Source organism: Anser anser (genome assembly GCF_964211835.1).
Source record: "Anser anser genome assembly, chromosome: 7".
In the NCBI taxonomy this organism is placed as follows: domain Eukaryota; kingdom Metazoa; phylum Chordata; class Aves; order Anseriformes; family Anatidae; genus Anser; species Anser anser.
The window spans coordinates 34910142-34936721 of record NC_139727.1 but is presented as its reverse complement, the minus strand read 5'-3'; the positions used below and the strand labels follow the sequence as shown (position 1 = coordinate 34936721).

The following is a 26580-nucleotide window of genomic DNA, read 5'->3' as shown; positions in this document are numbered from 1 at the left end:
GACATTCCCACTTTCTTTTATTTATTTGCCTATTCATTTATTTATTTATATTTGTGGACTGCTGCAGTGCTGCTGTGCTGGATGATATTGAGATATAAGAGAACACAACCGTAACAGAGAAGCTGTCCTATTAATTTTCAAATAACAACCAGGCACAGTGCTTCCAGTTAAGAACCAATGCTCCTTCTTTGTGAGACATATGGCCTTGAGCAGCATACTTAGCTTTCCTTGTGGTTTTAGGATGAATCATGAATTTGGATGGCTTTCTTGAAGATTCAATTGCTAGAGCCTTGTGAATGCATTTTATTTTTTATTTTTATTATGATTTTTTAAATTATTTTAAAACAAAGAAGGAAAGAATTTTCTAGCCACTCGTCTGGAAAGCGGTGGTCAAGAATGCAAAGCTGGAAGGCTCAAACACATGAAGACATTAATTAAGGAACCCAGCATCCGTTTATCTGTAAAACCCTATAAATGAGGAGAGACTTTCTGAATACATCAGACTGGTGCTACTGTGAATCTCTTGTGAAAGAAGTCATTAACATCGCTCACTGATAGCAATTCACTGGTTTTAAGCTTGGATACCCCCTAGCTGCTTCCACCTGCTGTCCTTGTCCACAAGTTTTCTAGCAATGGATTTTCCCACCAGAAAACAGTAGCAATGGGTTTCCCCTCACACGGACTGTCGCAGTGGTAATGAGAGGGCCAGGTGAAATGCTAGCTCAGATCCTGCATTTTGTGTGTGGAGCCCCAGATACTCCTTGAGAGCAGACAGGGAAATATGGCGTGAGATCTCCAGCTGCCCCAAAGCTGGCAATATTCTCTCCACGTGTCTGTACCTCCTTCTTTCCAAGTGTCTGGTGTTCTGTGATTGCCTTTCTGTGATTATGTCCATGCAGGGTACTTGAGCTAATGGGCTCTTGCTCCAGAAAGTCTCAAACATGTGCAGTCTGCCTGCTGTAGATTCTCTGTTGGTAAAGAAGGAGGCACTGACGGCCAGAATTATGAGGAAGAAGGTGACTAGATACACTTATCACTGAGAATGCATCTTTTTGTTCTTTAATTAATTCATTAATTAAAATTATCTTCAGGGATTTCATAGTAGGAAGCTTTATGATTATCTAATCTTAACTCCTGTGTAACGTACCAAAGATCTGTGCCATAACTCACTCTCTTTTTCAGAAGTGATTGTGGATATAAATGAGAGATTCAGTCAGGACTATTGTTCTATCAGAACTCATTTCTGTTCAAATCATGATACCATGTGTTACATTTAACCAGGAATACAGCAGATTTCCAGAACTAGAAAAAAATTAAAATCAAGACTGGGAGACCTCTCTCTAGCTGCCCTACTTTCATTGATAGGAAACACATTAGAATAATCAGAGCCTTGGACTCAATTGTTGGTTACTGGTCTTTTTGAAGTAAACCTCCATGATTTCTGGTTTTAAGAAGTCTTGGTTTTCTGCCCAGAAGCCAGCCATGTTGGGGTTGCTCACTGAAGTCTTGTATTTATTTAGAGCATTTACCAGAACATAAGTGCAATAATACAACATTTTTATCCTGCGAACACAACTCAGAGGTCCGGAGCTCCAGAGGTGAATGTCCTTCTTCTCTGAAAGGACAAAATATGTCTCTTTAGAAATGAATCCAAAATCCTTTGCCTTTGGGCATAAGAGCTGTGGAAGTGTTGCAAGGTCTCAGACCATAGCCCTGTGGTAAGCCAGTTTAATCAGAGTCACGGTAGCATTTTTATTTCAAGAATTTTAAATTAATCTCTCAAAAAAGAAAAAAAAAAAGAGAGAGAGAGAGAGATTAACAAGTCCAAATCTTAATTAAATGCTATATTTTAAATTCTGTGAATAATATTGTTTAAGAAACATTTAATCATTGTATTTTCTTGTTTAGGATTAGCTGTTTAAAGACAAAAGACTCTAGGCTCCAATTAACTGCTGCCAAAAATTAATTTAAGTAGCCTAATTGACAACTTGCTTTAAGCTACATAAAATCTTGGCATAAAACTTATTGTCAAGGGAAAAATATTCCTAATTTATTACTTTATTATAAATGAAACTATTGACCAAAGTGCACTTGCTCTACTGCAGCTGTTATGTAAAACAACAATATGTAGATGACAACGATTATGAGTCCTTGTCCCTGCGCGTAAATACAACTTGCTCCAAAATTGCACTGGTTGCTAATGAATGTTTGGTGCCACGGGGCTGCAGAATAACTGCAGAATAGGTGAAAATCCTGCTTTCAGGCAGCGCTGCCAGATCCCGGTCCTTTTTCTGTGCTGTGTCGCCTGTTGTGCGATAGTTGTGGCAGAGAGAGCGGGCTCCTGATGGGCTTCAGAAAGAGCCTGAGCTGCTGCTCGCAGCACAAGCCGAGCCCGACTCTTCCACCGCTGTGCAAAAGGGCAATGTAAACTGTTCCACATGTGGGAGCAGAGCGCGGGCGCTGTCGGGAGAAGGTAGCGGGGCTATTAAATGTAAAACCAGGGCTGAACAATCAAAATACTTGTCCACCAGCGTGTGAGATACTCAGATATCTGCGAACAGGGAGAGAAAATTAAAAGCTGTAAGTACATACTGTAAAGCTCTTTAGTTTCTTGTTTATGGTCACAACGGGCCAACTTTCAAAGCCACTTCTTGAAACATTGCCCACGGTTTCCCACCTGCAACTAGTTAGGCACACGAGCCCTGTACTTCCCGCGCTGGCACAGCTCATTTGCATCCCTCCTACCCAGCCGGTTTGCAGTGTGGGCACGGGTCTCAGTCCAGCCCCCGCGCCGTGCTGCAGTTGCAGCCCCTTCGCTGCAGCCTTGCTCCATGCACGCACCCCTGTGTTGTCCCCTTGTTGTGCTTGCCATTTGTTTTTTGCACCTGCTGTTTCTTTACAACCATCCCGTTCAACCTGCTGCACGTTGCTGTGATGTGAGCCAGCCTGCCCAACGCCACGTTGGCCTTCGTATTGTGCATTTCTTCTAGGAGTGAAAAAAAAAGGGATTGCATGGGGCAGGTAGCTTACTGGTGTGCAGCTCTGCCAAAGAGCCTCTTTGGAGGCTAAAGAGGTTGCTTGCAAAATATAGTGTCTTGGCTCAGTTTTCATTGTCTAGGCACATTTCATTTCAAAAAATCACAAGCTACCAACACAACCATGTCATTGTGATTTTTCAAGCATTTTCTTTTTTTTGTGTGAGTGTGTTTTGTATTTTGGTGAAGTCACACGCCCCCCAGCTATTGGAACAAAGCTCAGCTGAGCACTGAACACACCGAACAAGAGGAAATTACTAAAGCAAAAAGTTCACGAGGCCATAAGCGTGGGCATTTCTCCCGCAGCCTCGGCGAGCCCTGGTGCAGCCACGTGCATCCCCTCCGAGATGCTCAGGGTTGGGTCCTGCTGGGAACCCACAAAAGCAAACCCTCCCCAGGAACACCCATAAAACCCCAGGGATACTTTCACAACGCTCCTGGGGCACCATGACCCTTCACACCCCTCCTCCACCGAACAAACTTTTTAAAGGCTGAGATGTGTTGCCGAGATAATGAGCACCGAAGAATTTACAGCAGGTGCTATTAGAAGAGACTTCGAACAATGCAGAATTACCTGTGCCCATTTAAGTCCATTAATCTTCTCTTGTAAAAATAGCAATAAGCTGTGATTTAGCAGCAGGGAGGAGCGAAGCTGGGAGCCCTGAGGTTAAGAGAGAGAAAGATCAGCGCTTGTGGTTCATTTTCTCTCTGCTTGTGCAACAAGTGGCTGGACTGCTGGAAAATGTGACTGCAGGTACAGCTTGGAAAATGCCAAATTTCTCTAACTGCTGTTGCTAGCATTATTTAGCAGCTATATGCAAATAATAGAGTCCGGTGCCCAAAGAGAGTTTACAGCCTGCGAAATCCCATAAAGCAGACAGGCTCACACTGAAAGCCCAGGGAAGCCCCCAATAAAGGTGGGTGCTAAAGCACAGCAATTGCCTGAAATTTGAAGGTACACAGCAGCAGTTAATCACAATAATTACCACCTGCTCAGCTATTATCTCAGCTGCTGCCGCTGATGTGTCCACAGCAGGTACCCACAGAACAAAGTCTTATTATGATGGATAGGCTCTGATTTTTAATCTTGGAGCACCTAAAAAAAAAAAAAACCCAAGCCCTGACCAGAGCTTGCTGCAGCCGAAGGGGATTCTTCCCCACCACCAGCCCTGTAGCGTCAGGAGCCTGTCCAAAGAAGTGATTTATGTGAATACAGCCCTGGAAGATTTTCTTCCAGCATGAAAACAAATGAGCTGGCAAAGCATTAATTTAAAATACTTGACTCGTTAATGAGCAGTATATAGGATAATGGTTGCTTCTGTAAGGCCTTTCTGCCTCGGCTCTGCAGGCAGCTGCGTTTGCCCTGACCCGGTGGGCGCGTGCCTGGCCCCAGTGCCGGGGGCTGCACGTGGGGGTGGCCGTGGCTCGGGATGGCTGCTGGCATTTTGGTGAGGGCTCTGGGCACTCTGGGACAAGTTAGCCTTAATTAAAAATACTTCTGTTTTTCCTTCGATTGAAAAAAAAAAAATCTGAAATAGTTTTTGAAAATATTTTGTTCACCTTCTGTTTTTCAGGTGAAGAAGGGCTTTCTCAGTGTCATGTTAAAATAATTCAAATTCTTCCAATATTTATCTAAAAGCTCACAGAAATAACTTACCCTTTTAAACCTAGCAAGCTCTAAACAATTACAATGTTGCTTTTTGCTTCATTTTAAAAAAGCAATATACCTCTGGTTTAGACCACATTTATGTAGAAAATTGTTGCCTGCTTGTTTGTTTGCAAGAGGCAGTCAGTTAGTGCTGAAACAGTAATTCTGGAAACACAGAGGCCTCTGTTTTTTCTGTACATCATAGCTTGTTTTGCAACTCTGCTTCTGACGTACCTGAAAAGCATTGCCCCCGTGGTTTCCCCACCAGGGAACCCCCACGCCGAAGCCTACAGTGGGTGCGGGAAGGGGGAAACGGATGCGGCACTCCCCCAGCCTACTGCACTTAAGCCTGAGTCTGTGAAAAATCCCTTTTATGATGGGCAAACTGCAGTACGATTGACCTAAACCTCCAGCCTCCGTCGGAGGTTGCAATGCGATGGAAACTGGCGGCAGAGCCAGCTGAGGGGTTTCGTGACGTCTTGTTTCAGGAGGAAATAAATTTCTCCTCTGGCCTGACACAATCAGTTTACTGAGTGGCCAGTAGCTGCGGATGCCTCATGTGCTGTTTTGCAAAGTGTTTGTGGATATCCTCGGATGAACGTTGCCAAAGATAAGATCTTCATTACGGAAATCTCGAGAGCGATTGAGAAAATGGCTCAACGGGGATGTCAGGGTGGTTTCCCCAGAGGAATCCGGGTGGCCCTGCAGGTGTGCAGCACCGTCACCACCTCCAGGGAGCTGTTCGTCAAGGGACAGCCTGTCCTGGCACGGCCACTCGTAGATGCTAGCTCCTGCCTGACTGTCTTCTCAGTGCCTGCAGGTCCCGAGGCACTCTGCTGTAAAAACCCATGAGCTGGATCTCCAGTGAGCTCCTTCTGGAAGGGATTTTGGGCGAGGGATGACCCAGGAGGTGTTCATAGGCACTCTCTGAACCGTGGAGGGGCAACACGTGCCCTCCTGAGGAGTTAACTGCTCCACGGCAGCTGCTGTCGTATCTGAAAGGACCACCAGAAAAATCTGGAAATTGTCCATGACCAAGGAGGAATCAGCGAGCTACACAACAAGTGTGGTCTTTGTGCCACATTCAGTCCTGAAGCCAAACTGAAGAAGTTCAAAGAAATATGAAGTTATGCTGTTTTACATCAAAGCTTTTCCCTAAACGCTACTAATTTTCCCCAGACAAGAAGGCCTCAGAGACAGCTGGACTGCCAGCAAGATTACCAGCTCCTGGCAGCTCCTTCTTAAATAAATCCTGAGGATCTCTGCTCTGGGAGAAGCAGGGAACTCAAAACTTCAGACTGGAATTTGCATCTCGTTCTTGATAAATTTGGATACAACTCTCCCAAAATAAGGTGGGAGACCTCCTAGAAATTCTGAGGTGTTGGAGTAGAAACTGAGGAAATTCTACCAAACCCATGGACATCAGCTCCAGCCCTACTGGATGGCAGGTGGGAAGCCATCCTTCTGCTTGCACACCCACGAGCATCTCTCAGCACTGTGTGGGCTTTCCTTGGGGTGGGTGATTTGCACGTACTTGGATTTAGAAGAGATGTTTTGCTGCCGATTCCTGGAAGCAAAACGTGAGGTGTTGAATGTGTAACACTTACCATTCTGCCCTAACTAGGTCCATCACACAGGCCAGGAGTTTGCCTCTTTTTTCCTACCTCTCTTTTTGGTAAGCAATCTTTCCTTATATCTCAGTGCTTTCCCAGTTAAAGGACTGGTGTAAAACTCACGTACATAGGATTTATACTTCTGGTTTTCAATAGGCACTGACTGTTTGGCACTTCCTTAATGTGAGATCGTAAAATACCTAAAACAAGGACTGCTTTGGAAAGATAATGAACACCTGAATTGCTCTTGAGAGCAGAGGTAATTGTGTGTTAATGCACACGTTGTGAGCCAAAAATCGTGGCTCAGGAAGAAACTCAAGACTGGGTTCAAAAGGTGCTTAAAAAGGGAAGCTATCTCAAGCATTTGATATGACATCCAAAGGATTTACCTGGGTCAGTGCAACCTGACGAATTCACTTGAAAGTGAATCTCCCTGGAAGTATTCCTTCATCCTAGAAAAAGCAGGAGGGATCAGAAATGCCATTCTTCACAGAGAGTGTGATATTCAGCTCACGCAGTCCTGTAAGCACACAGGAGAGGAAAAGAGGGTGATGGGCTCAGGTTTCGGAAATAATATTCTCTCCCCTGTACATCCACTATCTTTCCATACACAAACAGATGTGCTCACAGATTCATCTGCAATGCAATTCTAAAATCAGTTATTTTCAGAGCAGTGCATGGGACAAAAACTCCTGAAATTTGCATTTTCTTTAAAAGAATTTATATTATTTTTAAAAATAAATATGCATTTTATTACTCCTCAAATCACCTGATGATTCAGGCTCCCCCCGAGATGTACCCATGTATGAGTTTTTCTTCTGATATCTTTTAGGTGGTTTCCAAGCCTTCGAAGGACTTAAAATACATATTAAAGAAGATATTAAATTTAAAATCATTTAGGAAATGAACGAAGTTCAACAGAATTTAGGTATTCTGAATGTGTAGATTTGAATTTGCTTTAAAGGTTTTCCAAGATATTTAGGTTACAGGGGTGACCTAATGCTTCCCTCAAACACTGCTCACAGGTTGATTTGCACGGCTTTGGAGGTTAATACTATATTTCAACAGATTTTTTTTTTTTAATGTATTTTATATTATCTCCCCTTCTGCCCAGGATGTCTTTGTAAGACTTTTAGATAAGAGAAATCTTGATCTGGATTGGGTTTTTGGTTGCGTTGGTTTTCCTCAACTTCTAACTTACCTTTGCAACACCACCCATCAGCATGCTACTATGCTCTGCAATGCCACCATAGCTCTACATCAGGGAGTTTTTCAAAAAATCACAAGAAGATGGGCTGATGCCTCACTCCCAGGCATACCAGATGAGGTGAGGCTCGGTACTGTAGCCCAGACCAGCTGCACCTTTCCTTCTTGGAGCATTAGACCACAGGTTTTCACAGCCAGCACTCTAGTCCCCTTCTACCTCAGACTGGGAATAAGCCCCAGTGTGTCCCACTGGGCAGGCACATGCTGATCCTATTTCTTCACCTTGCTGGAGGAGCTCAGCAGCCCCCAGTCCTTGCCTGCTGCAGGCTCAAATGGGGTTTTTGCTTCAGTGGATGGAGTCCTCACTTAGAGAAAAGTTATTATAAAGCAGTCTTCTCTGTGTATGTTGATCCCTCTGAAAGGCCTTCTCTGCTAATCTCAATAGGCCTAATTTCTTTAGACATTCCAGGAGGATTTTTCCATCTCAGTCTAGACACACTTCATCCCACTGTTTCGAGAGAGAAAGCCTTTTGAAACTGCCAGAGGTCCTTTGTTTGCTGCTCTGAAGGGCTTTGGTGCCTGCAGACATGGTAGGAGAGGCAAGGAGAAGGTGAAGTCTTCCAGGCTCACCATTACCCTGCGTGTCTACCACAGGACACGCTGGATGGCTTGAGTTCCTAGTCTCTTTCTGCTTCTTGTTGCTTAAAAAGTTCCCTATGAAAATAAATAAAAGGACATGATCCTGAGCTCTAGCTCTGCCTCTGGCGTACCGAGAAAGTGCCCTCATCTCTGTTTCCTGCAAATACTATTTGTATTGTGCAAATGAGTCACGTAACATCTATGCAGCGTCTATAGCGTTAGCAAGAGTACAGACTAAAAAGGCATAATCACGACGTTTTCTGTGTCCCTGAATGAATTCCTCCATTCCAGGATCAGTCTTTTAGGGTATAAACACCTTCTGCTGGGATTTCAGAGCATGCCCTATCCTTGAAAGCCAAAGGCATGACAGAATCAGACCCAATTTTTTTTTATATTTTTTGGCCGCACTAGTGCCCACGTATGGCAGTACTTCTAAAGGCAGAGCCTTTGCGGAGCTAAGTAAGCTAGAGAGAGCTGCCTGGCCTCGGTGAGAAGTGCCAGCCAGCGGGGCTGGCCAGGTCACTGGGCTGTGTGTCATTTTGGGGTAACGAAGTCAGCAGCATCTTAGACGCAACGGCAACGCAGTGCGCTTTGTTGTTCTCTTACCTTTGCATGCAGCCCTCCTGAAAAATGTCACAAAGTGTGACTCATCACATCTGCATGAAGTTATGAAAAAAGTAAGCCTTGTTAACCTGCTGTTTGAAAACCAGAACACTTTTATCAGTTCATATAATTGCTAACCCCTTATTCACTGTTCAACACTGAAGGGTTCTTTGCCTCCTAAGATCCCACTAATTGCTGACAGATTTGATTTCTCCGTGACAGCAGGAGTCCTGTTTCTGGCCTTTACATCAAGTAATTGCTTTATTTTTCTCCCTCTGCTCTGAAAAACGGAATTCCCTTCTCCCCTGCTTGAACCTCTGTAATGACTTCTTTCTATGTTATTAAATCCTTGCCATTTAAATCACATTTAGAGATGTTTTGAATAACTGATTCCAATTACTAAGGCTCTTACTAAGGAGCAGCTGAAAACGCAAGTCATTACTTGCCCACAGACAAGCAGCTACACCTTGCAGCAAAGTCTCTGGTGGACTGTATTTTATTCTACTCGGTAAGGTGCAATTTATACTCACAGGAGGCGGGTGTTCAACAAATATACAGCTGCTGGAGTTCTCATGGCTCGTCACTTGTGCAAAATGGAGGCCTGCTTTTATATTTATTTTATAAATAGTACCAATCCTTAAAGAAATCCTCCTGTCCTTCCTGCGGTGGCTTGGGAAGCTTGGAACAACAGTGGAGATGAGCAGCTGACCGGGGAATGACCCACGCAAGGTTTCTATCCAGAGATCTAATAAAAAAGCATGGCAGGGGAAAAGGAAACAGGACTGCGGGTCGTGCATTCCTTCCGCGGGACACGATCAGCTTCTGTTGTTCTTAACATTGTTTTTTACACAGGTCACGATTCCTTGAATCGTCTGAGAACTTCCCAGCAACAACAGTTTAGTTCAGTTATTAATCATACTTGTAATCATTAGTGCCTTTGTAGAAAAAACTATGTGCCAGGAGATGATTATTTGACAAATTACTGCAGGGACTCAGCATAATAGCTTTGCTGATACAATCAACATTGAGCCATTACTTTAAAAAAATAATAAGAAAACAAAACAGCAAAACACATATGAAGCAACTTCCAAACTGTTTATGAAACACCCTGTAAATGAAAGGGGACTGAGTTTTGTATGCAGTCATCTTTACAAATGCAGGCTCAGTTCGTTTGCATATGCAGGCGCTACTGTGGCACATGGAAGCAGCTAATAAATGAAGATAACTCATAATAACTGAGGAATGTGCAGCTGTCTCTAATTCAAGGAGTGTGGATGCTGCAGACTCAACTCAGGCTCAGTCTGCACTGGAAGCTGCTGCACAATGCACTGGGAAGGCTGCAGCCTGTGGGCAGCGCCCGTTTTCTTCTGATGTGGGTTGAACTGGGGCACTGGAATCCGTACAAGAAACACATAATCACTTCTGTATTCATACATTAACTTTCCGGTACTTCCTTCAGTCTAGCCCTGATAATTAGCCCTGCTAATATACACAAAGGCCCTGCTTTACTTTTGACCAGCGGACTAAAACTACCACCAAGTGGAATAAAAGGTATGCTGATAAAAGCACAGCCTGACCACTAAACTCGCATCAGTGGTCAGGACTTCTGCCAGCACAGCTCTACAGCAATTTGAGCTCTCCTTTTTCCAGCCCTGACAGCACAGAAACCAGCACAAGCCCTCAGTTTTTACACCCTCAGGCTGCGCATGGTCCACATAACAAAATTCACCTCTCAATATGCAATGGTTGTTTTTATGCAATGCCATTTTGCTTAATAAGCAGATACTTTCATGCCTTAATACTTTTATTGTATTTGTTTGTACTTTTATTGTATTTGTTCATACTTTTATTGTATTTGTTTTGGAAAGTTACTTAATACTGGGTAAGGTGTTCTTATATTTTGCTTGGAAGTGCACTGTGTGTCTTCAGGTTGCCTAAAAGTGTGAGCAGATGCGTATCTGCATCTCCTTGCATGCACTGCTCTCTTTTCCATGCTCCGATAGATAACTATTCACTAAGGTCCAGCCTTACCTTCACTGAAATAAATGAGAATTTTCCCATTGACTTCACTAGGTAAAGGTATGGATCCAGAACCCAACTGCTTATATTAACAGTGCCCCAATGATATCATTTCATGCATACAAAATCATAGTTAATGAGCACACTAAAGAAAGTGAATTCATTTGGTATTCAGAGATAACCTTCTTAAATGTGTAAGGTAAAATGAAAATCAAATTTCGATAAGTGTAAGAGAATTGTTTTCTGTTCTCTGGTGTGAATGTTCACAGCTTTCCCTTCCTATGCATGAAAAAAGGAGAATATTGAAACTACCTGCTGTTTTGTTGTTGTTGTTGTTTTTAAACCTAATATCAAGAAAGTACTAGTTGTGATGACATTATTTTTTTTCTCTGAGCACAGACCAATATGCCTTGCAAGCTGGATTTGGTTGTTACTTGTTGCTTGTCTGGCAGGCTGGGCCACGGGCTGAGGATGGGGCTCACCTACACAGCGCAGGCTGAGGGAGAAAGGCTGGCTCAGTGCTGAGCGCCCCGCTCAGCACGTCTTTTAATTAAACCCATTACTGGCTTTAGCTAGAGATGCTTAAGAGAATAATCCCTGAGTTTTGATCTGCTCTTTCTGAAGGGGTGGTGGTATCTGAAGGGATTTTAGTTGTTTCCCCCCAAAAAAAAATGATGAGCCAGCATTGCCAGAGGGAGGATGCTTTTCATGTACACTGCTGATGTGGGAAATGCCTGGAAACAGAATGACCCTTTCTTGCCCATCCTGAACAAGTTCCAGGCTGAAAAGTAGTGCCAGAAGCAGGATCTGAGCTGGCAGCCCTGCCCACCCCATCCCTGCTCCCCGGCCACTGGCACCAGTTAGGTGCCTGCACCTCGGGACACCTGCAATTAGCCCCAGCAGGGCAGGCTTTCCGCAGCGGTTAGGAAAGAACAGCACCGTTTTCAAAAGAGCCAGGACGTCAAACTTCACGTTTGAAAGTCTCCCCAGGAATCCCGTCTATCTGCCTTCTTAGTCACTTTGAAGGTTGGTGATTAAATCCATACTTACAGTGTGATTCTCCCACACACGGGGAGCGATGGGAGCTTTGTCATCACCACTAATGGGGACGGGGTTGTGAGGAATGAAATGTGCAAGGAGTATGCGAGGGGAAAAAATAGGCTTGAAGTCATCAAATGAAAAGAGCCAGAGGAGTTTTTAATTTTTGCTTGTGCTTTAATTACTGAAAATGATAGAAGCGCTTTGTCTTTTTTTTTTTTTTTTTTTTTTTAACAGTTAAGTTTAAAACTGTTTGGAGTTGTTTGTTTGTTTCTTTTGGGAACGACTTCCAGCAACCACGAGATATAAATCAAGCCCTGGTTTTGCTTTCCTTTTTCCTCTGCAGCCGCAGCTTAAACAACCAAACAGCGGGGCAGCTTCGCAGCAGCCCGAAGTCATACTGAGCGCTCTGCAACGGATGGCGTGGGGCCGCGGCACTGCTCAGCCCGGGGCTGGCCGCATCCTGCTGCGCTGCCGTGGCGTGGGCAGGTTCCTGTGATGGGGCGAGCTCAGAATGGCCTCCTCTTTGGGGTCCCTCATCCCTCTCTGCTCTCTCCTCAGGACCCTTCTCCCCTTGGATTACAAAGGAGCAGTGCTGGAAGTTGGACGATAGCCTGGGTTTTGTGGTTATTTAGGGTGAAATTCTCACTGAATTCTCACTTCACGGGCCTGCCTGCCTTCTCCCTCGGTGCTTCAGTTTTCTGTTTGTAAAATACAAATCGTAGCTCTTCGGCATCTCCCAGGCATGCTGTGAGGATAAATGTATTAAAGATGTGCAGTAGTCAGAGTCCACATCGGGGCAAGAAGTCTTAGGGAAGATAAATATGCCTGTAGACACCAAGTAGTCTCTTTCTTTGATGCTTTAATGCATTTATGGTCAATAAAGAAACCTTGAGTTGTACAAAGGCTGTCTGGCAGTTCTAATATTAGCATCCATGCCATAGCTGCTCCTCATGGGTGATGCGTGTTTACATCTCTGTGTGGTGCTGATGCTGCTGATAACGTTTTTACGTCCGATAAACCGAGCTGCTATAAACTCGGTTTGTGCCTGTCAGTGAACTGGCTTGTGAAAATGAAGCAAGACACAGCTCAGTCACTTGAGAGCGCGAGGAGAGGAAAAAGACAGCACGTTTCTGTAAAGCAAAAAGATGCAGAAGTTGTTTCTTCACAGGAAGTGACTCTGCGAAAACCATTATAAAGTGGTAAAGGAACAAATATCATTTAGCGGACGTGCCAGTGGACGGTTGTGTTTCCCTCGGTGTCAGTGCAAGCAGGCTGAGAGCCTCTTGTGACGAACACGGTGAGCGTTGTCACCGGCTGATGCCATCGCTGCCCTGGGGAGCGGAGCAGCAGGCGGGGAGCAGAGGTGGTGCTCGGCACCATGCGGCCACGTGCAGGGCTCTGGGAAGGCTGGTGCCAGCAGCCATCCACGCCGGGACACAACCCTCCTCACCAGCCCTGTTCTGCTTCTTGCTTCTTACCCACGCAGCTGCCTCAGAGCAGGGTTGGGTTTTATTATTATTTTTTTTTTTTTTATTTCCTGGAACATTCGTCTAAATCACATTTGCAGATATTTCAGATTTTTCATCCACGTGACACCTGAGCTTTATTTACTTTTGAAATAAGTCATCTCATTAACAGAATTCATTATCCATTATTACTGTCATGTCACTCCGGCAATAAAAGGCATGACTGTAGAAGTATTCAGTGGCTTAGCTGGTAGCATAGTGAGCCATTGTGCTGCAGACCTGCATTCATGCCGTACATCGGTATGCCAAGGCTGGCAGGGACTGGGAGCATCAATGAGGTAATAGTCTTAATCTCCGAGGGGAGGATTATGTTGTGCTGCGCTGCAAATGCCTCCTACCGTCAGCGGGATAATACTTCAGATGGAGCTATAAATTGTTCAACAAATAAGCACAGGTGCTGGGAAGAGGCTAAAAAAAAAATAAAACCCACCCTGCAACGTTCCACCATTATCTCCAAATAAGAGGTGGAAAAACTGTTCTTCTCCCTGCTAAACCATTATCGCTCTTTCTGCATTTAATTTGCCAGCGTGGGACGGCCAGCCACTCGAGAGTGAAGTGCGCCTGTAGTAGTTGGGGCTCTTCTTCACTGAGATGCTGTCTGCTTTTGTTGGTTGAACAAAGGCTGGTTGTAGATACATGTGGCATGAAGTGAATGCGGGCAGGGTGCCCCAGCCCTGCAGGAGCTCCTCCTGGCCTGACCCAAGCTCCCTGCTCTGTGGAGCACCGAAGGGAAGGGACTCCTGCAGCCTTGGTTCGATAAACGCTCCTCAGCACCCTCAGCCAGCTTCCTGGTGAGGATTTCGACTCAGCACCTTGCGAAGGATGTTTTGTTCCCTTTGTTACCTTCCTAGCAAGGATCAAAACTGAAGGCAGGGCTTGCTGCTCCTCCGTTTTGCACTGTGTATCACCCATCGACAAGGTGCTGCGTTCATACCGAGCTGGAAGTCAGCAGCCGCTGTGCTTTACGCCACTTTCCTGCTCAGGACAGCAGTTAACGATCGTTACCGCACATGGCATGAGGAAGCTCATAAATTCTCCGTTTCATACTTTGTAGACCTGATACTTAGTTCCCCTTTACTGGCCCAGGAGAACACAAGGCATTCAGCTGAGGCAGATGCATGAATGACCTTGGTTTGTTGGTTTGCTTCCTGCCCTGCTGCAGGTCCTAGCATGAGAAAGAAAGCAAATGAGACATCTCATTTACTAGAAAAAAGTTGGCAAATGGTTTGCTACAAGAAACTGTACTTTCCACAAAGCCTTTCACCTTAGGATGCCAAAACTGGGCAAATGGAATTACTCCCATTTTACAGAACATAGGTATGAGATAAATATTGACAATTATTGAATCAGTGCTTGTGTTGGGATTAACTTTGTCCAGTGACTCCTGGAAGATGTTCCACTGCAAGACAGCAGAAGAGGGGAGAAGGCATTTAGTGGCTAAACACTGATCAGAGATTTGCTCTTGAATATGCTGACTTTTACAGGTAACACTGATTTGCATGGCCCAAGCACTTGTCTCTATTGTTATCATGGTCTTTCCAATACTAGAATGTGTACTCGATCCAAAGCTTCATCCAGCCACAAAGCAAATCAGTGAGATTTTGAGTGGGAAGCAATGTTTTCAGCCTCATGGTTATTGCTGGAGTCTGGCTGTGAAGCTTTGTTTTGGACCAAGTTAACATTAATTTATATTTTCCTGAGTTACTTCTCAAGCAACTTCCCTTTTGTGCCCAGCTGTAACTGAGGGACCTGTTCTTTGCCCAGACTACATCTCCCACGATGCAAGGAGGACCTTCTTTCTTTCCATACAAAATACCTTTCTTTGATTAGAGATGTCCAAATAAACAATTCCAGGACCCTGGGGATCAACAGTTCTTAAAGGGTTATGTTCCATGGGATGTTTCTACAAACAATTCTTGCAAACAATGTCCTGTGTGGGGATTACAGCAAATGCTGGAACATTGAACTTGCCCATCAGATTGAAATTCCTTCCAAAATTTTATCTCAGCTCCAACTTGCTCAGTTTTGAGAAATGGGAAGAGAGACCTCTTTTGAGCAAACTCTTAGCAACATGTGATTTTAAAAATGATTAAATTGTGGCTCTGACTTCATTCCCAGTCATGCAAATGGAGACATTAAGTAATTCCGCTGATATGAGCAGTCTTTGCTATGGGTAGAACCACAATAAGCTAGAGGAGAATGAAGCTCACAGTGTAGTTCAGGGTATAATGAAACAGCTTTTTCGTGTGGCAGTGGAACTAATGCAAATCTTGGTACAATTCTGAATGTTGTGTCCTTTCTTCTTCAGGTAGCGTGCACAATACTGCACAAAAAAGTAAGTAGCAATCACTTTTCCTTAAATAAATGTTGGTCTATTCCTGACCTCAGACTGATTTCATTGTTTCCGTCTCTTCATGTTTCTTTGCTTTCACTTTTCCCCCTTCCCCACAGAAATGCCTAATTTTGTTTGTTAGGAAGTTAATGGTTCTCGCAGGGTTTGCAAAGACTAGAAGAAACTCAATCTCTTCTTAAGATCTTGGTCTGGAGTTTTGCTTTAGTACCTACTCATCCAGTCATAGCAGCTTCTTATGACGCAACTCAAAAACAAGTGTTTTCTTCAAAAGAAAGGTAAGAGAGCTTTCCAGAGTCAGCATTGTGTGGTCTGGCCTTCACCTGAGTTGCATTCACACCAAATCTGACCTGAATTGTTTGTCTCTAGTTACCCATGATCAGGGGAGAGGAGATGGGAGAGAAGCATTGGCACATAAAAAAAAATAATAAATAAAATAAAAGAAAGAAACAAAACAAAACAAAACAAAATCACAAACAAACACTACTTTACCAACATTTCAACAAAGTACCCAATGCACCCCTATCGTTTGGGTGGTTTTCAACAGGCTTTGGGAGCCCTTTTATCTTTCCGCCACTCTGATTTAAGATACTGTGTTACTTAAAACCCCCTAACAGTCAGCTAAATGTCAAAAGATGAGAAAATAAATTTCCACCAGGTTCTGCTTTTTATAAAAAATGTATCAATTTAATAACTCGGTTTAAAGAAAAACAGAATGATCATGTTAAAATACTGCCAAATTTATAAACTTTGACAGTCCCACATACTGAGATGAACAGGGCAAATTTATTTAATAAGAAATAAAATACATTTTCTCCCTGCATTCACTGAAATAAGAAGACACACACATCTGTCCCAAATTTCTTTTAAGAAACAGAATGGCTGCTAGTTACAGGAAAATAGTGCCTTTCTGCTGGATTACTTCAAGATAAATCTACAGCTTTGCTGTAGCAGTATCAGAATTCAAAATGTAATCAGTTCAAGTAGAATGAGATCAAACATTTTTGTCCACATTAACTCCTTGATGTCACAACTCAGTACCTCACAGTGAAAGATGTGTATGTGAAACACACCAAAGGTTATGCAGGGTCTTGCTGGCCTATTGCATGGGTTGGTAGCTTCCCGTAGGAACATGTGGGCAGCACCGCAGCAGCTTACGCTAGGACAGGAGGCACAGATTTACATGTTTTTAGAAAGATGCAATTCCTACCATTGGCAAGACCTCACAGCCTCCTTGTCCAATAGCTGCATAGAGACTAAACACAACATTCTTGGATTAAAAAGAAATTGTTTCAGGTATACTTCATTGCTAGATTTATTTATTATTTTTTTTTTTCAGTTAGAGCATTAACCAATTTGAAAAGGGTTTCAGAAAAGGGATTATTCTTTTATCGGTTGACCTTAGAGGAAGGATCGTCCAGTTTCACCCTCAAACAGTACAGAAAATGGGGAAAAAATGTTTTCACACAAAATAAAAATGGCACATTTTCAAGACTGAGAATATGGTAATCCTTCCCCATCACAAAAGGTAGACATATTACACAAACAAAGTCTTGCTACATCTCCAAAAGAAGGAATTTATCCAGTAACCCACATCAAAAGGAAAATCCTTGTTTAGGTACTTCTGGTCTCCTCCCAACCCAAAAGCTTTTCTTCTGGATCTAAAGGCTTTGGTCTCCTCTGTTTACTCTGTGCTTGTCAAATGTACCAAGGGGATACCAAGAAAAGCAAGGAGTTTCCTTATTTATGAAGCTAGGACCAGATCATGCAATCCAACCTGGTGTATAAGCAATTGTTTTCTTTTCTGTGCTTTCCCGCTATCAGGGTGAGCATATGCTGGGCCATGTTTTGGGGACCTGAACTTTATAAAAATTTTAAAAACTGAAGGCAGCAAAAGCATGCCAATACCTCACTGTATCAGTGAACCTTCCTAACGAGAAGCAAGAAAGGGTTTAGTGGGGGCAAATAAGGGTCAGACAAAAGGACAAAGGTTCCCCATTAGCGCTACCTGATGAAGTCTTGGTTTGTGCATGGTGTGACGCAGCTGCAGCTGCCCAGCAAGGCTGGGCTGTGTATGCCCTGGCACAGGCTCAGCTTGTGCTGGCCGGAGTGCTCTTTTCTGCTACAGCCTGAAATGGTTCTGCAAACAAGGCGACCTGTATGAGCAAAAATCACTTGATGCCAGTATAAGCTGTGTTTCCCCAAAAGCTTTTGCCAGCGTGAAGTGTTCTTAAAAACTGTAAAAATAAAAAAAACCCACAATGTCACACCCTTGGCTGGCACTGCCATGTGTGCAGATGTTTTAAAGGTATATTTGGCCCAGGTTTGCTTTTGCTGGATAAGACTGCACCAATGTAATTGAAGAATGTTATATTAATAATAAATGGCATGTTTATTAACATATTTAACAATGTTAATACACTGGAAGCTGTCAGACTGGTGTTACCCTGAGTAAAGACCATAATAACCGTACGTGGTAACTCTAGGGGAAACTCAAACCTTTCTTCTCATGGATGTGGAAAGTGCTGAAACCGAAAAATAAAGCAACATCTCTCCCACCTTTGCAAAGAGCAACTTTTAGGCAGGAAAACTTTGTTAGGCAGGGTCTAGAATACAATACAATGAAAGCAGGAAAGGAAAAAGAAACGAGCTTGTGCTGCAGCATGTCAAGGTCTGTGGATTCCCAAAGGCTATCCCTTGCTAATGGAAGCGCTTTGCTCTCTATGAAACAGAGATGTTGTACGTAATTGCCTGTTGAGAAGCATCTAAAGTGACTTGACCTGCCATAGTGAAATGAAGACTTCCATGAGAGAGTCCCAGAGGGAAAATTAGTGGCCCTGAACACACCTGGCTGGGACAAAGCACGTGTCCTCCAAGGAACAGGCAGGCCAGACTCTGCATCTGCCCAAGAAGTCTGAATACAAATCCTTGAGAACTAAAATTAAAAAGTAATTACCCAAACGAGGGTTGCAGAATCCATTACTTTGCAGATAGATAGGGTTTATTAGAAGGAGCGAGCATCGGTCAGATATGACAAATGTGACCTACCATAACCCACCGTACCACAGCCGCATATAAAAATGCCCTATTTCATTCTGCAGAGCTGCCTGGTTTTTAGGGCATTGCTCGTGCTGGAGCACTAGCTAGTGCTGGAGCTTTGCTCTAACAGCACCCAAGTCCACTCCCAAGTGTCCTCCTCCCATCTTCAGAGCTGGCAGATGATGGGGGCTACAAACCAGGGAGACTGAACAGCTGTGGTTCAGGATGGAGCATCTGCATCACTGTGTTTGCCAGCTGAGGTTTGGAAAGGAGAGGACTTAAATGTATTTTAGGACCACAGTTTTTCCCATTCAGCCAGCACTTTTTTTCCATAGTTGCGTGCAGGTTAGAAGGGCATTTGGACTCCAACCAGCAAAAGCTCATGAGCATTTCCAAGTCATGAGCTTGGAAGTCGGTAGGATTACTCACCTATTTGAGAGCAAGGTTTTGTAGGGAGAGGTAGTGCATTTTATGAGGAAAGCTGATATCACTGGAAAAAAATGGACAAGCTTTCACGGAGACAAGTTGTACGTGTGAGCCCTGCCCCAGGCTTTCATTTGTGGTGCAGATGAATGGCTGGGTTCACACCTCCTGCTGCCTCGGAGCACCTTGGGCCCGCTTTCCTCGCCTTCACAGGCACTTGGCTGCTGTGCCTGTTCCCACAGCATCGCCGCTGAGAGCCCAACTGCTCCCTAGATGTATCCGTCTTTTTCTCCCAGGGCACCTGAGGCACATCCTGAATTACGTGCCTGTAATTCAGGGGGATTTAGGACACCTGATGTGTCATGTAATGTTACACAATTACATCCCAGATCCTGGCTTTCAACACCTAAAATCCAGCGAACTTGGATGAGGTGATTTCAGGCGGAGTTCCTTTGTGCTTCCATTAAATGATTCTTTGGACAACAATTAGCTGCAACATCAAGCAAACCTAAAACCCTGGCTCCGAATTCCCCATATTCTCCATACTCTAATCCACCCCCGCATAATCTGTTATATCACACAGCCTTTGGTGTAGGTGTGTAGCTCAGCTCTGATGACTGAATGCTATTATGCGAACACCCATGCGGTGCTTGCAGACGGAGCAGCGCTGCCGTGCCTACTTCTGCGCAGAAGTCAACCTTGAGCATCCTTACCCCCAACCCCTTCACCCCATCGGTGCTCTGCATTTCAGTACCAGCACCAGAGAACTGGCACCGCTCCCTGCTCTCCATCTGCTTCAGCTCACTGGAAAATGAGTGGGGTGAGCGCACCTGATGCTGTCTGAACAGCAGGCTCCCAGCAGGACAGGTGAGAGTGGAGAAAATGATGTTCTGTGCTTCCTGGTATGCACAGCCATGAGCTGGCGGTTTGTCTTTGAAGTGAGATGAGGAGGAGGAGAAGAGGATGCGGGATAAGGATTTCGATTCATTGCATTTCCCCCCGATATTCCACTGAATTTGATGTGCAAAGGTTGTCACGTAGTTCAGCTCCTGCTGGGGAGACTTAAACTCTGTTAGGAGTTACGGTGGCAAGACAACTGCTCTTGCAATATATACACAAGAGAATCTTCCTATTTCTCATATTCAAGAGAAAACCAGGCTTTTTACTTGCATGGAGCACAAAATCTTAGTTTCTTCTTCCCTCAGTATATTTCATTTACACTAGAACTGTAACTCTGAAACCAAATGCCTTCCTATACCCATTTATATTTGTCAGCCATCACAATATGTGCCAAATGCAGAGTTCCTGAAAAACAAAGGACTGGTGAACAACTCCTGCCTGATATGAAAATATGTTGTGCTGTAGAAACATAATGGGAAGTCTGTAGAATATTAAAAAAAAAAAAAAGGCAAAAAAAAAAAAAAGGCAGAAACCCCAACAACCTCCACCCACCCAAATATGAATCAAGGGAACAAACTGGCCAGAAGCCTTGTATGCTTACATAAACCTGCATTATTATTAAGAAACTATGTACTAAGGAAAATTCAATCCCTAGCAGGGTGCACCTCAAGAAACAGGAAAGTAGCAAAAGGGAGTTTAGCAAGAGCAATGGTAACAGCACATAAGACAATGGCAGTGCATGCCATAATGGTATTTGTCCGAAAGAAACCCTTCTAATTTTGAAATTTATTTAAAAATTGTTATAGCCATTATCTGATTATCACAAATCACATTAGCTGATTCCAAAAGCTGTTTCATCAGCGCAGAACTTTTTCATAGCACTGGGGCTGCACAGGTGCATACAAAGGTATAATTTGAATTTATTTCTTTATTAAATTCAGCTGAGCAGTAAAAAATACCATTTTATCAGACATATTTTTCTAGGTGCTCATAATGGCAAAACTATTGTAAGTCACTCACAGGCTTGACAAACTGGCTCTAAGAGACCATCAAGGAAACATCTGCTGGCAAATTTCTGTCAAGAATAACTCAAACCTCTTTATGAAAGGTAATTTCAGCATCTCTGGTCTAGCAAAGACCAGGTGGAACCAAAGCAGCCCAGCTCTTATTTAGGCAGTTCTTTGCTGGGCTGGCACGTTTTTGTCCACAGTTCCCCACACAAGCCTGACACTTTCTGACTGTGGCTGAAGTCCTGCAGTACACCGTGCCTTCACTTATGTACAGTTTGCCTGGGATGTCTGGATGCAGAAATCTGGGCAGATGACTAAAACCTTTCTATTCAGATAACATTTCCCTGCAGTTCCGTGTTGTTGGAAATCTGGGTCGCTACTAGTCCGTCCGTCCGTCCTTTCTTTCTTTCTTTCTTTCTTTCTTTCTTTCTTTCTTTCTTTCTTTCTTTCTTTTTCTTTCTTTCTCTTTCCTTCCTTCCTTCCTTCCTTCCCTCCTTCCTTCCCTCCTTCCTTTTCTTTCCTTCTTTCTTTCCTTCTTTCCTTCCTTCCTTCCCTTTCTTTCTTTCCTTCTTCTTTCCTTCCTAATACACCCCCTTTTTAAAATTCACACTCACACCATTTAATGGTTTTAACTTGTACCAGTTCACTGGATTAGTAAAACAAAATAATAAAATTGTGACGTATCTTCCCACCATCAATAGGGAAAAAAGAAAAAAAAAAAAGTTTTTAGGCTTCCCCCAGCATTTGCAGTGATGAAATTGTTAAACTATTCTTGGTGTGTAGTGCAGAAAAGAACTAATTACGTGACTTTTTTTTTTTTTTAATTTCAGAACAAAGAAAATATAATAGTTGTTGGTCCTGGAAACTTAAATATAGAATGTGCCATAATCCAGACTTCATTATGACTTCAGGGACTAGTAATAATAATAATAAGGCATTATGTAGTCCTAAGGAGCTTCATATCTAGAAGGTAAATACTTAAAAGCCATGGCACATCAGCAAATCCAGGGGCAAGAATAGAGATTATTATGGTTTTAGGTGGAGGAATGTTATTATTCTTTTTATTATTTTATTTATTTATTTTTTAAAACAGCTCTAAATCTGATCGCAGAAGAGCTCAGTTTTGAAAAGGAGATTTGGTGTTCAACATCAGGTACTTTGTGCCACTTCTGTGTTGGTATTCCATACTACACAAACAGCCTGAAAACCCTTAAGAATTGAACAAACTCAAGTTAAAAGCTTTGATCATGGAGTGAGAATAGGAAGCAGATAAGTGTGTAGTGTTTCCCTTTGTTGTTTTGCCCTCAGACATGGACCACTGCAATTTTAAGTCATTGTTTGCTGATTTTTTTGGTTACACTTGTACAATGTTTTGATCATCTCCGTTCTTCATACAGACAGACCCTCACTGCAGAAAGCAACCACTAAACCATCCTTGTTATGGACAACCTACAAAACCTGGGTGATTAAAGATATTAAATTACTTTTATCCTAAAAACACTGAATAGCATCTGAGTCATAAGATTGTGTAAATATAATATATACTCTATACGATATAACTGTAGTTATAGAGTCTAACTATAGTTACTCTGTAACTGTAGTGAATATAATATTGGTAACGAAGTAATGGTTGCAGTGGGTGACCTACCTTGTGTTTGCTTTGAACTTGAGTAACACAAGCCTTGTGGAGGACCAGGAGAGCAAAATTACCTTTGGGGCACCTCAAATTTAGTTTTTGGAGATGTCAGTGGTTTCATATTCTGCTCAAAATAAGACAGGATTTCAATCACAGTCTACCTATGTTAAATGGGTACCAGCTAAATATGCTGGCCATTGGACTATGGGAGAGAGGAGGACTTGCTCTTTGAAATAAAAAGTAGGATTAGAAATAAACCCTACAGAATGGACTTTCTTATCAGTTTTATTTTCTAATGGCTCTTTTTGGTCACTTGCCTGCTGTGAATCCTCTTTTTAGGATGCTAACAATCCACAAAAAAAAAAAAAAAAAAAAGTTGCACAGGTCTCAGAGCCTGCTAATGAGCGTAATTGGGTTCTGTAATGATTAACACTGGCTCCAAGTCACTTCATGGAGAATGATGATTTAACATGGATAAGTGACAAAGAGTGACCCATTATCGTTCAGAAAATAATGCTGCTTTGCCAGCAAGGGGTTCTCAGGCAAATTTTCTGCAAAGCTATGGGTGGAAAAGACAAGAAGATGAGAAAAGCATGCCAAAGTAGCCCCTGAATTAAGGGAAAGGTAACAGCTGGATTAATGTTCAACTGCTTCATTTTGGGGTTTGCCATGAATAATTAAATGCAATTAATAAATAGTACCCTGAAGATAGGATCAAACAGACTTTGGGTGTGGTGCTTAATCCTTCCTGGGTTGGGGAGTAAGGCCAGCAGCCTACAATGGATTTAACTAATTCTTTTAATTGCAGCTTCATTTGCCTGATCTTTCTAAATGGTATTAATCTAGTGATTTGCAGAATAAGCACTTGGAAGAGACATCCCAAAATCACTTTAAAATCTCAAAGATATATTTCTCTTCTTATACTTTTTCAGTGGGAGAAGAGATTTCAGACAATGCAAAATTCTATTAATTTGGCTAAGCATTCATAGTCTTTGTTGATAGGAAATGAGAATTTAAAATGCTATTAACAAATTCAACCTCTGGAATCAACGTTTGTACTGACAAATTCTGCAAGGCTCCTAATTATTTATTTATATATTAAATATTTTGTAAATGACAGAACTGCAGCATTTCACTGATTTCTGTGCTGGGAACTGATACCTTGCATAGATTTCTCTGTCTCACTAAAATATTCACAAGAAAGTGCTCTGGTGTGTTAGTGACCACATCAGGAGATGATGCGATAATCCCATTTCCGAATGACTGTAGTATCTTTTGCCTGGACAGCAGCAAGCAGAGCTCATATTTACAAGAAGCCTTTAGCTCTTAGGAAATGCCAGCTAATAAAAGTTGTAGTCCATATCCCCACGATCCTCTTTTTTTCCATATCAGATCTGCCCTCCACTTCATCGCAGAACACCGTTCAGGTGTGCAGCTCCTTTCTTTAAAGAGTTCACTAAGCTGAGCCCAGCAGGGCTAAAACAATTAAAGAGAACTTGAGATGAAGACTACCACCAACAGCTCCCCTCCTTGGGCTCAGCGGAGAACTTCTCTGACAGCAGTTCATCCAAGAAAAATCTCATGAATTGCAGTTCACGTGGAAAGAAGTGAAGCTCAGTGAATGTGTATGATTTGCCACAGGTGACTGATGTGCCCATTCTGACCCTGGAGACACTTAGAGTTTGATCCTGAGAAGCACTGGCTTACTGAAATACGTGAAGTGGATTGTGAGACAGTGGTACTTGGGATCTCCCAGACCTGGGCACCAAAATCAAGGCATTGCTGCTTACCGTGCATCTTGAACACGCTGTCAAGACCAGATCTTTCTAGGCTTGTTCAAGCTGTAGGTCATTTTTCTTCTTAAGGTATCTAAGGGATGTCTGAAGGGTGTCATAAGAGAAAAGTGAAACTCAACATTGCTTGTGCTGCATGGGCCTGGCCTTTTACCATGTAAATAAATAGCAATGTTCCCACTGGCTCAGCTTAGTCCTGCTTTGATGTGCCTCTAGCTCACAGGAAGGCTTGTTCTGTCTTTTAATTATAAACTATGAAGAATATGTTAAAAAAATGATCAACCACGAGTAACGTGGGCTGTCCAACCACACACACAGCTGTGCTGACTTAATGCAGGTTCACCCCGCTTTTCCTTCTCCTCCCCAAGGGTTGCTGCCTACATCGCCGTGCTTTGCCTTCGGTTGGCCTGTAAGTTATTAGGACAGGCTGTTTTTTTGCTCTGTGTTTGTACAGCATCAAGCACAGCAAGACTCCAAGGGCCTCTCACCCTACTGTCCTATTAACAATTAGGAACAGTCATTATCTTATTCCCGTTACCAAATCAAAGAAATAACGCTGCTTCGAAGCAACTAACAGATGCTCTTGCAAGTAGCAAAGCACTTGTGATACCGTCAGCCCTTTTGCTGCTCTTAGCTAGCCACTAACTCACTTAATTTTGTGTAGTTTAGCACATTACAAGATTGTTCAAGAGTGCCATAAATGATGTCAGGCACCATCAGAAACCACTTCAGAAAATCATTGCCTGTAGCCAGATCAAAAGGTGAACACCTGGAAACTTGCAGTTCTGGGAAAGCAGAATAAATCTTTTTTTCTTTTTTTCTTTTTCTTTTTTTTTTTTTCCTTTCTCTTCCTCTTGGAGATTTGTTTCTTTTTGCCTTAAAGAATTTGAAAGGTTTATTTACAGCTTTTCAAATGACCCCTAATCTATTTAGAAAAACATAGCATGGCAAATTCATCTCGGGTGTAACTCCATTTGTTGACTTAAGCAGACTTGTGCCAGAAGGGAGCCTGGCCCAGGAGTTTCTCTGCAGATTAAAAAAAAAAAATATGCATCTGAATATAACGGTTAATTGGCTTGTTGAGTCCCATCACAGAATGTCCTGGAATATATTTATTAAAGGTAAATCTCTTATTTTGGTAAGATGCTATCAGTAACTGAAACTTGCTCTTGGGACAGCTTTAAACCTCGTCTTGTTCCACAGGCATCGCTGCTGGAGGCTGACAATTTTCACAGCACCTGACAGCATTTAAAGAGACATTGTGTTACATAGTTTGGTGAAATATAAGACCATAAATAACTTGGAAAATTGCTTATTCTGTCAGATATCAACAGTATAGGTAATTAAACAATCCATCGGGGTCAACTTTTAGGAAGTAATATAAAAAATTATTTATTGTGGTACTGGAGAATTTAGAGATGTGTTGGGAGCCTGTTGCAAAGGCACACAAAGTCCTTAAGTAATATTAAAATGAGCCTGCTATAGATAATTTAATCAAAACATAACTTGTTTGTTTAAGCTTACTGACCGCTGGCGTTATTTTTTGGAGAGGTGTATATTGACTTATTATTTCTCTCAGTGAGGCCCAAACCATGAATATTTTTACGGACACATGAACCTGAGAAAAAGACGGGTGCAAGCAGCCCGATCGATGCTGGAAGCTGCCACTCTCCAAGCAATACGGCGCTGCGTGTGGCTTCTGGAGCTGCCTCCGTGTGCTGCATGGGGGAAAGGGTGCTCAAAAGGACAAGGTAAAGAAAGAAACATTTTGGAAAAATCAGTTGCTTTGTTTTCTTTTGGATGCTAAAGGTGTGGTATTTGTGGTTTTCTCAGCTACATGAAATTCTGTAAAATTGTGATTGTTTTGCTATGAAAGGGAAACAATAAGGTGACTTGAAAAAGTAACATTTCATCTAGATTTGCAGATTTACATTCTTCTTTTATGACTTTGATATACCCACATGAGACTTGTGCTTCCTGTACTATTCTGGCCTTTCACCATAGTTTTAGTTCTGTAGTTGAACAATTTACAAGAAAATCCTGAGGCCACAGAGCATATACAAACCCCTTCCAAACTGAAGTGATGAAGACAGCACTAA

At 42.8% G+C, this 26580-nt stretch overlaps 3 long non-coding RNA genes across 4 annotated transcripts; 1 reads left to right on the top strand and 2 right to left on the bottom strand.

Annotated features, from left to right (window-relative positions):
* Positions 1-572: 572 nt before the first annotated feature.
* On the bottom strand, positions 573-3940 carry LOC310902410. 2 transcript variants are annotated; one of them, XR_014586710.1, is made up of 3 exons: positions 3610-3940; positions 2678-2986; positions 573-2551 (listed from the first exon to the last, which is right to left on the bottom strand). It is a non-coding gene; the product is annotated as an uncharacterized lncRNA (long non-coding RNA). The 2 variants fall into 2 exon arrangements; XR_014586711.1 differs by having other exon boundaries at positions 2886-2986.
* Positions 3941-4047: 107 nt separating this feature from the next.
* On the top strand, positions 4048-6303 carry LOC310902412. Its single transcript, XR_014586713.1, has 2 exons — positions 4048-4483; positions 4610-6303. It is a non-coding gene; the product is annotated as an uncharacterized lncRNA (long non-coding RNA).
* LOC310902411 lies at positions 5564-8283 on the bottom strand. Its single transcript, XR_014586712.1, has 3 exons — positions 7498-8283; positions 6686-6816; positions 5564-5678 (listed from the first exon to the last, which is right to left on the bottom strand). It is a non-coding gene; the product is annotated as an uncharacterized lncRNA (long non-coding RNA).
* Between the last annotated feature and the right edge of the window lie 18297 nt (positions 8284-26580).